The sequence below is a fragment of the Chiloscyllium plagiosum genome, unplaced genomic scaffold, assembly GCF_037043375.1.
Source record: "Chiloscyllium plagiosum isolate Xiang-an unplaced genomic scaffold, Cpla_swu_hap1 HiC_scaffold_23, whole genome shotgun sequence".
Taxonomy (NCBI): domain Eukaryota; kingdom Metazoa; phylum Chordata; class Chondrichthyes; order Orectolobiformes; family Hemiscylliidae; genus Chiloscyllium; species Chiloscyllium plagiosum.
This window is the reverse complement of record NW_028270161.1, coordinates 4,015,307-4,031,845: the sequence shown is the minus strand read 5'-3', so window position 1 is coordinate 4,031,845 and position 16,539 is coordinate 4,015,307.

Here is a 16,539-nt window from a genome sequence, read left to right as displayed (position 1 = left end):
GCTGTGTGACTGTGTGTGTACATTGAGCTGTGGGAGTGTGAGAGTGTGTGTACATTTAGCTGTGGGAGTGTGTGTGCATTTAGCTGTGGGAATGTGTGTGTACATTTAGCTGTGTGACTGTGTGTGTACATTGAGCTGTGTGTGTGTGTGTGTACAGTTAGCTGTGGGAGTGTGTGTGTGTGTACATTTAGCTGTGTGTGTGTGTACATTTAGCTGTGTGACTGTGTGTGTACATTGAGTTGTGTGTGTGTACATTTAGCTGTGGAAGTGTGTGTGTCAGTGTACATCTAGCTGTGGGAGTGTGTGTGTACCTTTAGCTGTGGGAGTGTATGTTTCAGTGTACATTTAGCTGTGGAAGTGTGTGTATGAGTATACATTTTGCAGTGGGTTTGTGTGTACATTTAGCTGAGGGAGTGTGTGTGTGTGTGTACATTTAGCTGTGGGAGCATGTGTGTCCATTTAGCTGTGGGAGTGTGTGTGCGCGTGTACATTTAGCAGTGGGAGTGTGTGTCAGTGTACATTTAGCTGGGTGTGTGTGTGTGTGTAGATTTAGCTGTGGGAGTGTGTATGTGTGTGCATTTAGCTGTCGGAGTGTGTGTGTGAGTGTGTGTATTTAGCTGTGTGTGTGTGTGTATACATTTAGCTGTGTGTGTGTGTACATTTAGCTGTGGGAGTGTGTGTGTGTATATTTAAGTGTGGGGTTGTGTGTGTACATTTAGGTGTGGGAGTGTCTGTGTGTGTGTACATTTAGCTGTGGGTGTGTGCATGAGAGTGTACATTTAGCTGTGGGAGTGTGTGTGTGTCCATTTAGCTGTGGGAGTGTGTGTGTGCTTTTAGCTGTGGGAGTGTGTGTCCATTTAGCTGTGGAAGTGTGTGTGTGTACATTTAGCTGTGGGAGTGTGTGTGTACATTTAGATGTGGGAGTGTGTGTGTGCTTTTAGCTGTGGGAGTGTGTATGTGTACATTTATCTGTGGGAATGTGTGTGTCAGTGTACATTTAGCTGTTGGAGTGTGTGTGTACATTTCGCTGTGGGAGTGTGTGTTTCAGTGTACATTTAGCTGTGGAGTGTGCGTGTACATTTAGCTGTGGGAGTGTGTGTGTGTGAGTGTACATTTAGCTGTGGGAGTGTGTGTGTGAATGTACATTCAGCTGTGGGAGTGTGTGTGCGTGTGTACATTTAGCTGTGGGAGTGTGTGTGTCAGTGTAATTTAGCTGTGGAAGTGTGTGTGTAAGTGTACATTTAACTGTGCGAGTGTGTGTGTGTCAGTGTACGTTTAGCAGTGGAAGTGTGTGTGTAAGTGTACATTTAGCTGTGGGAGTGTGTGTGTGTGTGCATTTAGCTGTGGGAGTGTGTGTGTGTGTACATTTAGCTGTGGAAGTGTGTGTGTAAGTGTACATTTAACTGTGGGAGTGTGTGTGTGTCAGTGTACATTTAGCTGTGCAAGTTTGTGTGTAAGTGTAAATTTAGCTGTGGGTGTGTGTGTGTGTACATTTAGGTGTGGAAGTGTATGCGTGAGTGTGCTTTTAGCTGTGTAGATGTGTGTGTACATTTAGCTGTGGGAGTGTGTGTGTGTGTACATTTAGCTGTGGGAGTGTGTGTGTCAGTGTACATTTAGCTGTGGGAGTGTGTGTGTACATTTAGCTGTGGGAGTGTGTGTGTGTGTGCATTTAGCTGTGGGAGTGTGTGTGTGTGTGTACATTTAGCTGTGGAAGTGTGTGTGTAAGTGTACATTTAACTGTGGGAGTGTGTGTGTGTCAGTGTACATTTAGCTGTGCAAGTTTGTGTGTAAGTGTAAATTTAGCTGTGGGTGTGTGTGTGTGTACATTTAGGTGTGGAAGTGTATGCGTGAGTGTGCTTTTAGCTGTGTAGATGTGTGTGTACATTTAGCTGTGGGAGTGTGTGTGTGTGTACATTTAGCTGTGGGAGTGTGTGTGTCAGTGTACATTTAGCTGTGGGAGTGTGTGTGTACATTTAGCTGTGGGAGTGTGTGTGTGTGTACATTTATCTGTGGGAGTGTGTGTGTCAGTGTACATTTATCTGTGGGAGTGTGTGTGTCCATTTAGCTGTGGAAGTGTGTGTGTGTACATTTAGCTGTGGGAGTGTGAGTGTACATTTAGATGTGGGAGTGTGTGTGTGCTTTTAGCTGTGGGAGGGTGTGTGTACATTTAGCTGTTGGAGTGTGTGTGTATGTTTAGCTGTGGGAGTGTGTGTTTCAGTGTACATTTAGCTGTGGGAGTGTGTGTGTAAGTGTACATTTAGCTGTGGAAGTGTGTGTGTGTGTGTGAGTGTGCATTTAGCTGTGGGAATGTGTGAATGTGCATTTAACTGTCGGTATGTGTGTGTGTGAGTGTACATTTAGCTGTGGGAGTCTGTGTGTGCATTTAGCTGTGCGAGTGTGTGTGTGTGTGATTGTACATTTAGCTGTGGGAGTGTGTGTTTCAGTGTACATTTAGCTGTGGGAGTGTGTGTGCATTTAGCTGTGGGAGTGTGTGTGTGTGATTGCACAGTTAGCTGTGGGAGTGTGTGTGAGTGTACATTTAGCAGTGGGAGTGTGCGTGTGTGTGTACATTTAGCTGTGGGAGTGTGTGTGTGAGTGTACATTTAGCTGTTGGAGTCTGTGTGTACGTTTAGCTGTGGGAGTGTGTGTTTCAGTGTACATTTAGCTGTGGGAGTGTGTGTGTACTTTTAGCTGTGGAAGTGTGTGTGTGTGAGTGTACATTTAGCTGTGTGAGTGTGTGTGTGTGTGTACATTTAGCTGTGGGAGTGTGTATGTGTACATTTATCTGTGGGAGTGTGTGTGTCAGTGTATATTTAGCTGTTGGAGTGTGTGTGTACGTTTAGCTGTGGGAGTGTGTGTTTCAGTGTACATTTAGCTGTGGGAGTGTGCGTCTACTTTTAGCTGTGGGAGTGTGTGTGTCAGTGTACATTTAGCTGTGGGAGTGTGTGTGTACTTGTAGCTGTGGGAGTGTGTGTGTGTGTGTGCATTTAGCTGTGGGTGTGTGTGTCTGTGTACATTTAGCTGTGGGAGTGTGTGTGTACATTTAGCTGTGGGAGTGTGTGAGTGTGTATATTTAGCTGTGGGAGTGTGTGTGAGTGCATTTAGCTGTGGGAGTGTGTGTGTGTAAGTATACATTTAGCTGTGGGAGTGTGTGTGTAAGTATACATTTAGCTGTGGAAGTGTGTGTGTGTGAGTGTGCATTTAGCTGTGGGAGTGTGTGAATGTGCATTTAGCTGTCGGTGTGTGTGTGTGAGTGTATATTTAGCTGTGGGTGGGCGCGTGAGAGTGTACATTTAGCTATGGGAGTGTGTGTGCTTTTAGCTGTGGGAGTGTGTGTGTACATTTAGCTGTGGAAGTGTGTGTGTACATTTAGCTCTGGGAGTGTGTGTACATTTAGCTGTGGGAGTGTGTGTGTGTGCATTTAGCTGTGGGAGTGTGTATGTGTGTACATTTAGCTGTGCAAGTGTGTGTGTATATTTAGCTGTGGGAGTGTGTGTGTGTGCATTTAGCTGTGGGAGTCTGTGAATGTGCATTTAGTTGTGGGAGTGTGTGTGTTTGTGCATTGAGCTGTGGGAGTGTGTGTGTGTACATTTAGCTGTGGGAGTGTGTGTGTCAGGGTACATTTAGCTGTGGGAGTGTATATACATGTAGCTGTGGGAATGTGTGTGTCAGTGTACATTTAGCTGTGGGAGTGTGTGTGTCAGGGTACATTTAGCTGTGGGAATGTGTGTGTGTTTATATTTACCTGTGGGAGTGTGTGTGTACATTTAACTGTGGAAGTGTGTGTGTACATTTAGCTATGGGAATGTGTGTGTGTTTATATTTACCTGTGGGAGTGTGTGTGTACATTTAACTCTGGGAGTGTGTGTGTGTACATTTAGCTGTGGGAGTGTATGTGTGTGTGCATTTAGCTGTGGGAGTGTGTGTGTGTGCATTTAGCTGTGGGAGTGTGTGTGTAAGTGTACATTTAGCTGTGGAAGTGTGTGCGTGTGTGTGAGTGTGCATTTAGCTGTGAGAGTGTGTGAATGTGCATTTAGCTGTGGGTATGTGTGTGTGTGAGTGTACATTTAGCTGTGGGAGTTTGTGTGTGTGTGAGTGTACATTTAGCTGTGGGAGTGTGTGAATGTGTATTTAGCTGTGGGTATGTGTGTGTGTGTGTACATTTAGCTGTTGGAGTGTGTGTGTACGTTTAGCTGTGGGAGTGTGTGTTTCAGTGTACATTTAGCTGTGGGAGTGTGTGTGTACGTTTAGCTGTGGGAGTGTGTGTGTGAGTGTACATTTAGCTGTGGGAGTGTGTGTGCACATTTAGCTGTGGGGGTGTGTGTGTGTGTGTGTGTACATTTAGCTGTGTGCGTTTGTGTGTGAGTGTACATTTAGCTGTGGAAGTGTGTGTGTAAGTGTACATTTAACTGTGGGAGTGTGTGTGTGTCAGTGTACATTTAGCTGTGCAAGTTTGTGTGTAAGTGTAAATTTAGCTGTGGGGGTGTGTGTGTGTACATTTAGGTGTGGAAGTGTATGCGTGAGTGTGCTTTTAACTGTGTAGATGTGTGTGTACATTTAGCTGTGGGAGTGTGTGCATGTGTGTGCATTTAGCTGTGGGAGTGTGTGTGTGTGTACATTTAGCTGTGGGAGTGTGTGTGTCAGTGTACATTTAGCTGTGGGAGTGTGTGTGTACATTTAGCTGTGGGAGTGTGTGTGTGTGTGTACATTTATCTGTGGGAGTGTGTGTGTCAGTGTACATTTATCTGTGGGAGTGTGTGTGTCCATTTAGCTGTGGAAGTGTGTGTGTGTACATTTAGCTGTGGGAGTGTGAGTGTACATTTAGATGTGGGAGTGTGTGTGTGCTTTTAGCTGTGGGAGGGTGTGTGTGTGTACCTTTAGCTGTGGGTGTGTGTGTGTGTGTACATTTAGTTGTGGGAGTGTGTGTGTACATTTAGCTGTTGAAGTGTGTGTGTATGTTTAGCTGTGGGAGTGTGTGTTTCAGTGTACATTTAGCTGTGGGAGTGTGTGTGTAAGTGTACATTTAGCTGTGGAAGTGTGTGTGTGTGCATTTAGCTGTGGGAATGTGTGAATGTGCATTTAGCTGTGGGTATGTATGTGTGTGTGAGTGTACATTTAGCTGTGGGAGTCTGTGTGTGCATTTAGCTGTGCGAGTGTGTGTGTGTGATTGTACATTTAGCTGTGGGAGTGTGTGTTTCAGTGTACATTTAGCTGTGGGAGTGTGTGTGCATTTAGCTGTGGGAGTGTGTGTGTGTGATTGCACAGTTAGCTGTGGGAGTGTGTGTGAGTGTACATTTAGCAGTGGGAGTGTGCGTGTGTGTGTACATTTAGCTGTGGGAGTGTGTGTGTCAGTGTACATTTAGCTGTTGGAGTCTGTGTGTACGTTTAGCTGTGGGAGTGTGTGTTTCAGTGTACATTTAGCTGTGGGAGTGTGTGTGTACTTTTAGCTGTGGAAGTGTGTGTGTGTGAGTGTACATTTAGCTGTGTGAGTGTGTGTGTGTGTACATTGAGCTGTGGGAGTGTGTGTGTCAGTGTATATTTAGCTGTTGGAGTGTGTGTGTACGTTTAGCTGTGGGAGTGGGTGTTTCAGTGTACATTTAGCTGTGGGAGTGTGCGTGTACATTTAGCTGTGGGAGTGTGTGTGCGAGTGTACATTTAGCTGTGGGAGTGTGTGTGTGAGTGTACATTTAGCTGTGGGAGTGTGTGTGTGTGTACATTTAGCAGTGGGAGCGTGTGTGTCAGTGTACATTTAGCTGTGGAAGTGTGTGTGTCAGTGTACATTTAGCTGTGGGAGTGTGTGTGTTCATTTAGCTGTGTGAGTATTCATTTAGGTTTGAGGGTGTGTGTGTGAGTGTACATTTAGCTGTGGGAGTGTGTGTGTGAGTGTACATTTAGCTGTGGGCGTGTATGTTTCAGTGTACACTTAGCTGTGGGAGCGTGTGTGTGAGTATACATTTAGCAGTGGGTTTGTGTGTACATTTATCTGTGGGAGTGTGTATGTCAGTGTACATTTAGCTGTTGGAGTGTGTGTGTACGTTTCACTCTGGGAGTGTGTGTTTCAGTGTACATTTAGCTGTGGGAGTGTGCGTATACATTTAGGTGTGGGAGTGTGTGCGTGTGTGTGCATTTAGCTGCGGGAGTGTGTGTGTGTACATTTTGCTGTGGGAGTGTGTGTGTCAGTGTACATTTAGCTGTGGGAGTGTGTGTGTGTACATTTAGCTGTGGGAGTGTGTGTGTGTGTGTACATTTAGCTGTGGGAGTGTGTGTGCATTTAGCTGTGGGAGTGTGTGTGTGTGTACATTTAGCTGTGGGAGTGTGTGTGCATTTAGCTGTGAGAGTGTGTGTGCATTTAGCTGTGGGAATGTGTGTGTGTACATTTACCTGTGGAAGTGTGTGTGTCCGTGTACATTTAGCTGTGGAAGTGTGTGTGTACATTTAGCTGTGGGAGAGTGTGTGTGTGTACATTTAGCTGTGGGAGTGTGTGTGCATTTAGCTGTGGGAGTGTGTGTGTGTGTGTACATTTAGCTGTGGGAGTGTGTGTGCATTTAGCTGTGAGAGTGTGTGTGCATTTAGCTGTGGGAGTGTGTGTGTGTGTACATTTAGCTGTGGGAGTGTGTGTGTCAGTGTACATTTAGCTGTGGGAGTGTGAATGTGTGTACATTTAGCTGTGGGAGTGTGTGTGTCAGTGTACATTTAGCTGTGGGAGTGTGTGTGTGTACATTTAGCTGTGGGAGTGTGTGTGTGTCCATTTAGCTGTGGGTGTGTGTGTGTGTGTGTGTGTACATTTAGCTGTGTGACTGTGTGTGTACATTGAGCTGTGGGAGTGTGAGAGTGTGTGTACATTTAGCTGTGGGAGTGTGTGTGCATTTAGCTGTGGGAATGTGTGTGTACATTTAGCTGTGTGACTGTGTGTGTACATTGAGCTGTGTGTGTGTGTGTGTACAGTTAGCTGTGGGAGTGTGTGTGTGTGTACATTTAGCTGTGTGTGTGTGTACATTTAGCTGTGTGACTGTGTGTGTACATTGAGTTGTGTGTGTGTACATTTAGCTGTGGAAGTGTGTGTGTCAGTGTACATCTAGCTGTGGGAGTGTGTGTGTACCTTTAGCTGTGGGAGTGTATGTTTCAGTGTACATTTAGCTGTGGAAGTGTGTGTATGAGTATACATTTTGCAGTGGGTTTGTGTGTACATTTAGCTGAGGGAGTGTGTGTGTGTGTGTACATTTAGCTGTGGGAGCATGTGTGTCCATTTAGCTGTGGGAGTGTGTGTGCGCGTGTACATTTAGCAGTGGGAGTGTGTGTCAGTGTACATTTAGCTGGGTGTGTGTGTGTGTGTAGATTTAGCTGTGGGAGTGTGTATGTGTGTGCATTTAGCTGTCGGAGTGTGTGTGTGAGTGTGTGTATTTAGCTGTGTGTGTGTGTGTATACATTTAGCTGTGTGTGTGTGTACATTTAGCTGTGGGAGTGTGTGTGTGTATATTTAAGTGTGGGGTTGTGTGTGTACATTTAGGTGTGGGAGTGTCTGTGTGTGTGTACATTTAGCTGTGGGTGTGTGCATGAGAGTGTACATTTAGCTGTGGGAGTGTGTGTGTGTCCATTTAGCTGTGGGAGTGTGTGTGTGCTTTTAGCTGTGGGAGTGTGTGTCCATTTAGCTGTGGAAGTGTGTGTGTGTACATTTAGCTGTGGGAGTGTGTGTGTACATTTAGATGTGGGAGTGTGTGTGTGCTTTTAGCTGTGGGAGTGTGTATGTGTACATTTATCTGTGGGAATGTGTGTGTCAGTGTACATTTAGCTGTTGGAGTGTGTGTGTACATTTCGCTGTGGGAGTGTGTGTTTCAGTGTACATTTAGCTGTGGAGTGTGCGTGTACATTTAGCTGTGGGAGTGTGTGTGTGTGAGTGTACATTTAGCTGTGGGAGTGTGTGTGTGAATGTACATTCAGCTGTGGGAGTGTGTGTGCGTGTGTACATTTAGCTGTGGGAGTGTGTGTGTCAGTGTAATTTAGCTGTGGAAGTGTGTGTGTAAGTGTACATTTAACTGTGCGAGTGTGTGTGTGTCAGTGTACGTTTAGCAGTGGAAGTGTGTGTGTAAGTGTACATTTAGCTGTGGGAGTGTGTGTGTGTGTGCATTTAGCTGTGGGAGTGTGTGTGTGTGTACATTTAGCTGTGGAAGTGTGTGTGTAAGTGTACATTTAACTGTGGGAGTGTGTGTGTGTCAGTGTACATTTAGCTGTGCAAGTTTGTGTGTAAGTGTAAATTTAGCTGTGGGTGTGTGTGTGTGTACATTTAGGTGTGGAAGTGTATGCGTGAGTGTGCTTTTAGCTGTGTAGATGTGTGTGTACATTTAGCTGTGGGAGTGTGTGTGTGTGTACATTTAGCTGTGGGAGTGTGTGTGTCAGTGTACATTTAGCTGTGGGAGTGTGTGTGTACATTTAGCTGTGGGAGTGTGTGTGTGTGTGCATTTAGCTGTGGGAGTGTGTGTGTGTGTGTACATTTAGCTGTGGAAGTGTGTGTGTAAGTGTACATTTAACTGTGGGAGTGTGTGTGTGTCAGTGTACATTTAGCTGTGCAAGTTTGTGTGTAAGTGTAAATTTAGCTGTGGGTGTGTGTGTGTGTACATTTAGGTGTGGAAGTGTATGCGTGAGTGTGCTTTTAGCTGTGTAGATGTGTGTGTACATTTAGCTGTGGGAGTGTGTGTGTGTGTACATTTAGCTGTGGGAGTGTGTGTGTCAGTGTACATTTAGCTGTGGGAGTGTGTGTGTACATTTAGCTGTGGGAGTGTGTGTGTGTGTACATTTATCTGTGGGAGTGTGTGTGTCAGTGTACATTTATCTGTGGGAGTGTGTGTGTCCATTTAGCTGTGGAAGTGTGTGTGTGTACATTTAGCTGTGGGAGTGTGAGTGTACATTTAGATGTGGGAGTGTGTGTGTGCTTTTAGCTGTGGGAGGGTGTGTGTACATTTAGCTGTTGGAGTGTGTGTGTATGTTTAGCTGTGGGAGTGTGTGTTTCAGTGTACATTTAGCTGTGGGAGTGTGTGTGTAAGTGTACATTTAGCTGTGGAAGTGTGTGTGTGTGTGTGAGTGTGCATTTAGCTGTGGGAATGTGTGAATGTGCATTTAGCTGTCGGTATGTGTGTGTGTGAGTGTACATTTAGCTGTGGGAGTCTGTGTGTGCATTTAGCTGTGCGAGTGTGTGTGTGTGTGATTGTACATTTAGCTGTGGGAGTGTGTGTTTCAGTGTACATTTAGCTGTGGGAGTGTGTGTGCATTTAGCTGTGGGAGTGTGTGTGTGTGATTGCACAGTTAGCTGTGGGAGTGTGTGTGAGTGTACATTTAGCAGTGGGAGTGTGCGTGTGTGTGTACATTTAGCTGTGGGAGTGTGTGTGTGAGTGTACATTTAGCTGTTGGAGTCTGTGTGTACGTTTAGCTGTGGGAGTGTGTGTTTCAGTGTACATTTAGCTGTGGGAGTGTGTGTGTACTTTTAGCTGTGGAAGTGTGTGTGTGTGAGTGTACATTTAGCTGTGTGAGTGTGTGTGTGTGTGTACATTTAGCTGTGGGAGTGTGTATGTGTACATTTATCTGTGGGAGTGTGTGTGTCAGTGTATATTTAGCTGTTGGAGTGTGTGTGTACGTTTAGCTGTGGGAGTGTGTGTTTCAGTGTACATTTAGCTGTGGGAGTGTGCGTCTACTTTTAGCTGTGGGAGTGTGTGTGTCAGTGTACATTTAGCTGTGGGAGTGTGTGTGTACTTGTAGCTGTGGGAGTGTGTGTGTGTGTGTGCATTTAGCTGTGGGTGTGTGTGTCTGTGTACATTTAGCTGTGGGAGTGTGTGTGTACATTTAGCTGTGGGAGTGTGTGAGTGTGTATATTTAGCTGTGGGAGTGTGTGTGAGTGCATTTAGCTGTGGGAGTGTGTGTGTGTAAGTATACATTTAGCTGTGGGAGTGTGTGTGTAAGTATACATTTAGCTGTGGAAGTGTGTGTGTGTGAGTGTGCATTTAGCTGTGGGAGTGTGTGAATGTGCATTTAGCTGTCGGTGTGTGTGTGTGAGTGTATATTTAGCTGTGGGTGGGCGCGTGAGAGTGTACATTTAGCTATGGGAGTGTGTGTGCTTTTAGCTGTGGGAGTGTGTGTGTACATTTAGCTGTGGAAGTGTGTGTGTACATTTAGCTCTGGGAGTGTGTGTACATTTAGCTGTGGGAGTGTGTGTGTGTGCATTTAGCTGTGGGAGTGTGTATGTGTGTACATTTAGCTGTGCAAGTGTGTGTGTATATTTAGCTGTGGGAGTGTGTGTGTGTGCATTTAGCTGTGGGAGTCTGTGAATGTGCATTTAGTTGTGGGAGTGTGTGTGTTTGTGCATTGAGCTGTGGGAGTGTGTGTGTGTACATTTAGCTGTGGGAGTGTGTGTGTCAGGGTACATTTAGCTGTGGGAGTGTATATACATGTAGCTGTGGGAATGTGTGTGTCAGTGTACATTTAGCTGTGGGAGTGTGTGTGTCAGGGTACATTTAGCTGTGGGAATGTGTGTGTGTTTATATTTACCTGTGGGAGTGTGTGTGTACATTTAACTGTGGAAGTGTGTGTGTACATTTAGCTATGGGAATGTGTGTGTGTTTATATTTACCTGTGGGAGTGTGTGTGTACATTTAACTCTGGGAGTGTGTGTGTGTACATTTAGCTGTGGGAGTGTATGTGTGTGTGCATTTAGCTGTGGGAGTGTGTGTGTGTGCATTTAGCTGTGGGAGTGTGTGTGTAAGTGTACATTTAGCTGTGGAAGTGTGTGCGTGTGTGTGAGTGTGCATTTAGCTGTGAGAGTGTGTGAATGTGCATTTAGCTGTGGGTATGTGTGTGTGTGAGTGTACATTTAGCTGTGGGAGTTTGTGTGTGTGTGAGTGTACATTTAGCTGTGGGAGTGTGTGAATGTGTATTTAGCTGTGGGTATGTGTGTGTGTGTGTACATTTAGCTGTTGGAGTGTGTGTGTACGTTTAGCTGTGGGAGTGTGTGTTTCAGTGTACATTTAGCTGTGGGAGTGTGTGTGTACGTTTAGCTGTGGGAGTGTGTGTGTGAGTGTACATTTAGCTGTGGGAGTGTGTGTGCACATTTAGCTGTGGGGGTGTGTGTGTGTGTGTGTGTACATTTAGCTGTGTGCGTTTGTGTGTGAGTGTACATTTAGCTGTGGGAGTGTGTGTGTGTACATTTAGCTGTAGGAGTGTGTGTGTGAGTGTACATTTAGCTGTGGGAGTGTGTGTGTGTACGTTTAGCTGTGGGAGTGTGTGTTTCAGTGTACGTTTAGCTGTGGGAGTGTGTGTGTCCATTTAGCTGTGGAAGTGTGTGTGTGTGCTTTTAGCAGTGGGAGTGTGTGTGTACATTTAGCAGTGGGAGTTTGTGTGTACATTTAGCAGTGGGAGTGTGTGTGTACATTTAGATGTGGGAGTGTGTGTGTGCTTTTAGCTGTGGGAGTGTGTGTGTCCATTTAGCTGTGGAAGTGTGTGTGTGTACATTTAGCAGTGGGAGTGTGTGTGTACATTTAGATGTGGGAGTGTGTGTGTGCATTTAGCTGTGGGAGTGTGTGTGTGTGTGTACCTTTAGCTGTGGGTGTGTGTGTCTGTGTACATTTAGCTGTGGGAGTGTGTGTGTACATTTAGCTGTGGGAGTGTGTGAGTGTGTATATTTAGCTGTGGGAGTGTGTGTGAGTGCATTTAGCTGTGGGAGTGTGTGTGTGTAAGTATACATTTAGCTGTGGGAGTGTGTGTGTAAGTATACATTTAGCTGTGGAAGTGTGTGTGTGTGAGTGTGCATTTAGCTGTGGGAGTGTGTGAATGTGCATTTAGCTGTCGGTGTGTGTGTGTGAGTGTATATTTAGCTGTGGGTGGGCGCGTGAGAGTGTACATTTAGCTATGGGAGTGTGTGTGCTTTTAGCTGTGGGAGTGTGTGTGTACATTTAGCTGTGGAAGTGTGTGTGTACATTTAGCTCTGGGAGTGTGTGTACATTTAGATGTGGGAGTGTGTGTGTGTGCATTTAGCTGTGGGAGTGTGTATGTGTGTACATTTAGCTGTGCAAGTGTGTGTGTGTATATTTAGCTGTGGGAGTGTGTGTGTGTGCATTTAGCTGTGGGAGTGTGTGTGCATTTAGCTGTGGGAGTGTGTGTGTGTACATTTAGCTGTGGGAGTGTGTGTGAGTGATTGTACATTTAGCTGTGGGAGTGTGTGTGTGTACATTTAGATGTGGGAGTGTGCGTGTCAGTGTACATTTAGCTGTGGGAGTGTGTGTCTACTTTTAGCTGTGGGAGTTTGTGTGTCAGTGTACATTTAGCTGTGGGAGTGTGTGTGTACTTGTAGCTGTGGGAGTGTGTGTGTGTGTGCATTTAGCTGTGGGAGTGTGTGTGTAAGTGTTCATTTAGCTGTGGGAGTGTGTGTGTAAGTGTACATTTAGCTGTGGAAGTGTGTGTGTGTGTGAGTGTGCATTTAGCTGTGGGAGTGTGTGAATGTGCATTTAGCTGTGGGTATATGTGTGAGTGTGAGGGTACATTTAGCTGTGGGAGTCTGTGTGTGTATGAGTGTACATTTAGCTGTGGGAGTGTGTGTGTATGTGTACATTTAGCTGTGGGAGTGTGTATGCATTTAGCTGTGGGAGTGTGTGTGAGTATACATTTAGCTGTGGGAGTGTGTGTGTAAGTGTACATTTAGCTGTTGGAGTGTGTGTGTACGTTTAGCTGTGGGAGTGTGTGTTTCAGTGTACATTTAGCTGTGGGAGTGTGTGTGTACGTTTAGCTGTGGGAATGTGTGTGTGAGTGTACATTTAGCTGTGGGAGTGTGTGTGTACATTTAGCTGTGGGGGTGTGTGTGTGTGAGTGTACATTTAGCTGTGTGAGTTTGTGTGTGAGTGTACATTTAGCTGTGGGAGTGTGTGTGTGTACATTTAGCTGTGGGAGTGTGTGTGTCAGTGTACATTTAGCTGTTGGAGTGTGTGTGTACGTTTAGCTGTGGGAGTGTGTGTGTGAGTGTACATTTAGCTGTGGGAGTGTGTGTGTACATTTCGCTGGGGGAGTGTGTATGTGTACATTTATCTGTGGGAGTGTGTGTGTCAGTGTACATTTAGCTGTGGGAGTGTGTGTTTCAGTGTACATTTAGCTGTGGGAGTGTACGTGTACCTTTAGCTGTCGGAGTGTGTGTGTGTGAGTGTACATTTAGCTGTGGGAGTGTGTGTGTGTACATTTAGCTGTGGGAGTGTGTATGTGTGTGTACATTGACCTGTGGAAGTGTGTGTGTCAGTGTACATTTAACTGTGGGAGTGTGTGTGTGTACATTTAGCTGTGGGAGTGTGTATGTATGTGTACATTTACCTGTGGAAGTGTGTGTGTCAGTGTACATTTAGCTGTGGAAGTGTGTGTGTCAGTGTACATTTAGCTGTGGGAGTGTGTGTACATTTAGCTGTGGGAGTGTGTGTGCATTTAGCTGTGGGAGTGTGTGTGCATTTAGCTGTGAGAGTGTGTGTGTGTGTGCATTTAGCTGTGAGAGTGTGTGTGCATTTAGCTGTGGGAGTGTGTGTGTCAGTGTACATTTAGCTGTGAGAGTGTGTGTGTGTGTGCATTTAGCTGTGAGAGTGTGTGTACATTGAGCTGTGTGACTGTGTGTGTGTACATTGAGCTGTGGGAGTGTGAGTGTGTGTACATTGAGCTGTGGGAGTGTGTGTGTACATTTTGCTGTGTGACTGTGTGTGTACATTGAGCTGTGTGACTGTGTGTGTGTGTACATTTAGCTCTGTGACTGTGTGTGTACATTGAGCTGTGGGAGTGGGAGTGTGTGTACATTGAGCTGTGTGACTGTGAGTGTACATTTAGCTGTGGGAGTGTGTGTGTACATTGAGCTGTGGGAGTGTGAGTGTGTGTACATTGAGCTGTGTTTGTGTGTGTACATGTAGCTGTGTGACTGTGTGTACATGTAGCTGTGGGAGTGTGAGTGTGTGTACATTGAGCTGTGTGTGTGTGTGTACATTGAGCTGTGTGTGTGTGTACATGTAGCTGTGTGACTGTGTGTACATGTAGCTGTGTGTGTGTGTGTACATGTAGCTGTGTGACTGTGTGTACATGTAGCTGTGTGACTGTGTGTGACTGTGTGTGTACATTGAGCTGTGTGTGTGTGTACATGTAGCTGTGTGACTGTGTGTGACTGTGTGTGTACATTGAGCTGTGTGTGTGTGTGTACATGTAGCTGTGTGACTGTGTGTGTACATTGAGCTGTGTGTGTACATGTAGCTGTGTGACAGTGTGTGTACATTGAGCTGTGTGTGTGTGTACATGTAGTTGTGTGACTGTGTGTACATGTAGCTGTGTGTGTGTGTACATGTAGCTGTGTGACTGTGTGTGACTGTGTGTGTACATTGAGCTGTGTGTGTGTACATGTAGCTGTGTGACTGTGTGTGTACATGTAGCTGTGTGACTGTGTGTGTACATTGAGCTGTGTGTGTACATGTAGCTGTGTGACTGTGTGTGTACATTGAGCTGTGTGTGTGTGTGTGTGTACATGTAGCTGTGTGACTGTGTGTACATGTAGCTGTGGGAGTGTGAGAGTGTGTACATTGAGCTGTGTGACTGTGTGTGTACATTGAGCTGTGGGAGTGTGAGAGTGTGTACATTGAGCTGTGTGACTGTGTGTGTACATTGAGCTGTGTGAGTGTGAGTGTGTGTACATTGAGCTGTGTGAGTGTGTGTACATTGAGCTGTGTGAGTGTGAGTGTGTGTACATTGAGCTGTGTGTGTGTGTGTACATTGAGCTGTGTGAGTGTGAGTGTGTGTACATTGAGCTGTGTGACTGTGTGTACATGTAGCTGTGTGAGTGTGTGTACATGTAGCTGTGTGACTGTGTGTGTACATTGAGCTGTGTGTGTGTGTACATGTAGCTGTGTGACTGTGTGTGTACATTGAGCTGTGGGAGTGTGAGTGTGTGTACATTGAGCTGTGGGAGTGTAAGTGTGTGTACATTGAGCTGTGTGACTGTGTGTACATGTAGCTGTGGGAGTGTGTGTACATGTAGCTGTGTGACTGTGTGTGTGTGTACATGTAGCTGTGTGAGTGTGTACATGTAGCTGTGTGTGTGTGTACATGTAGCTGTTTGAGTGTGTACATGTAGCTGTGTGAGAGTGTACATGTAGCTGTGTGTGTGTGTACATGTAGCTGTGGGAGTGTGTGTGTGTTCATGAGCTGTGTGACTGTGTGTGTACATGTAGCTGTGTGACTGTGTGTACATGTAGCTGTGTGAGTGTGTGTGTGTGTGTACATGTAGCTGTGTGACTGTGTGTACATGTAGCTGTGGGAGTGTGTGTGTACATGTAGCTCTGTGTGTGTGTACATTGAGCTGTGTGACTGTGTGTGTACATGTAGCTGTGTGACTGTGTGTACATGTAGCTGTGTGAGTGTGTGTGTGTGTACATGTAGCTGTATGAGTGTGTGTGTACATGTAGCTGTGTGACTGTGTGTACATGTAGCTGTGTGAGTGTGTGTACATGTAGCTGTGTGAGTGTGTGTGTACATGTAGCTGTGTGACTGTGTGTACATGTAGCTGTGGGAGTGTGTGTGTACATGTAGCTCTGTGTGTGTGTACATTGAGCTGTGTGACTGTGTGTGTACATGTAGCTGTGTGACTGTGTGTACATGTAGCTGTGTGAGTGTGTGTACATGTAGCTGTGGGAGTGTGTGTGTACATGTAGCTCTGTGTGTGTGTACATTGAGCTGTGTGACTGTGTGTACATGTAGCTGTGTGACTGTGTGTGTACATGTAGCTGTGTGAGTGTGAGTGTGTACATGTAGCTGTGTGAGTGTGAGCGGGTGTGTGTGAGTGTGAGTGTGAGCGGGTGTGTGTGAGTGTGTGTGTGAGTGTGAGCGGGTGTGTGTGAGTGTGAGTGTGTGTGTGAGTGTGAGCGGGTGTGTGTGAGTGTGTGCGGGTGTGTGTGAGTGTGAGTGTGTGAGTGTGAGCGGGTGTGTGTGAGTGTGTGAGTGTGTGTGTGAGCGGGTGTGTGAGTGTGTGTGTGAGTGTGTGTGTGAGCGGGTGTGTGAGTGTGAGTGTGTGCGGGTGTGTGTGAGTGTGAGAGTGTGAGCGGGTGTGTGTGAGTGTGAGTGTGTGTGTGAGCGGGTGTGTGAGTGTGAGTGTGTGTGTGAGTGTGTGTGTGAGCGGGTGTGTGAGTGTAAGTGTGAGTGTGTGTGTGTGAGTGTGAGCGGGTGTGTGTGAGTGTGAGTGTGTGAGTGTGAGCGGGTGTGTGTGAGTGTGAGTGTGTGAGTGTGAGCGGGTGTGTGTGAGTGTGTGCGGGTGTGTGTGAGTGTGTGAGTGTGAGCGGGTGTGTGTGAGTGTGTGAGTGTGTGTGTGAGCGGGTGTGTGAGTGTGAGTGTGTGTGTGTGTGTGTGAGCGGGTGTGTGAGTGTGAGTGTGTGAGTGTGAGCGGGTGTGTGTGAGTGTGTGAGTGTGTGTGTGAGCGGGTGTGTGAGTGTGAGTGTGTGTGTGTGTGTGTGAGCGGGTGTGTGAGTGTGAGTGTGAGCGGGTGTGTGTGAGTGTGTG